This window comes from Aplysia californica, unplaced genomic scaffold, assembly GCF_000002075.1.
Source record: "Aplysia californica isolate F4 #8 unplaced genomic scaffold, AplCal3.0 scaffold00022, whole genome shotgun sequence".
Lineage (NCBI taxonomy): Eukaryota > Metazoa > Mollusca > Gastropoda > Aplysiida > Aplysiidae > Aplysia > Aplysia californica.
In genome coordinates, this window is record NW_004797292.1 from 1,104,289 (window position 1) to 1,105,311 (window position 1,023).

The following is a 1,023-nucleotide window of genomic DNA, read 5'->3' on the forward strand; positions in this document are numbered from 1 at the left end:
GCACTAATTATTGAGTATCCCTTACAACCCCTGCTGGCTTCGACAGGCTGTCTCTTAGATAATCTGAATTATATAGGTTTTTGGTGGTGGTTAGGATGGAGAAGGGGGGAGGTGGAAAGGGAGGAGTAAGGGGGAAGGTGGAAAGGGATGGAGGAGGTAAGGGTGGAGGGTGGAAAGGGAGGAGGGGTGGAAAGAGAGGAGGAAGGGGGGCAGATGGAAAGGGAAGAGGAGGGGGAAGAATGGAATGGAGGAGGGGGAGGGATGGACAGGGAGGAAAGGGAGGGGTCGAAAGGGAGGAGGGGGGGAGGGGGTGGCGTAAATCATTTTCAATCATGAGACGATTGGGACTTCCGTGGCGGTCGGTTTGACTTTCCGGCTTTAAGACGGATGCCCGTTGGTCAAATACGACATAATCGAAACAGATCGAATTGGACCGAGTAATGGCTCTGCTTGGTAAACACTCTGAAACGGGTGGTTGGCGGGTGCTCTGGTGTGGTTTGCTCCTCCTTTCCTATCTACCATCTATCGCCGTTATCTCTCCTCCTTCTTATTCCTCCTTATGATTCTGTTGTAACACCTCTAATCTTCAGCACTTATATGACTTAATTGTATTGTAAGTGCGGTGAAAAGAAACTCTAACTAAAACGCACACCGTGTCTAGTGACCTCTGCTTAGCTTAATAAAATTGGATCAAGAAGGCTTCCTCATACATTCTCGATGATTTTGAACGCAAACAGCATCCGACCCTACGATGTGATGTACTCGCGATATAAGAATGATAAAATTTTAATGCGTTTCTGTGCACTTTTGTTTTCATAGAGTAAGTTAAAAAACAAAACAAAACAAAAAACAATCAGTGTTTAAGTAAAATGATAATTATAGTAGTGCGTTTTGCTATGCAGCCTATGAAATATTATATATATCTGACGGAAATTCCTGTAGAGGGCATGAGGCATAATGAGTAGACATATTGGTCTCTGAAGATACGACCTGTTCTTTTTTTTTGGGGGGGGGTGGGGTGGA

The 1,023-nt window shown here is 45.2% G+C and overlaps 1 protein-coding gene across 1 annotated transcript in view; it reads right to left on the bottom strand.

Moving 5' to 3' along the window:
• Nucleotides 1-1,023, bottom strand: part of LOC101861017 (fibropellin-1) — a gene marked incomplete at its 5' end in the record, with an annotated part of 24,299 nt that overhangs the window by 22,699 nt on the left and 577 nt on the right.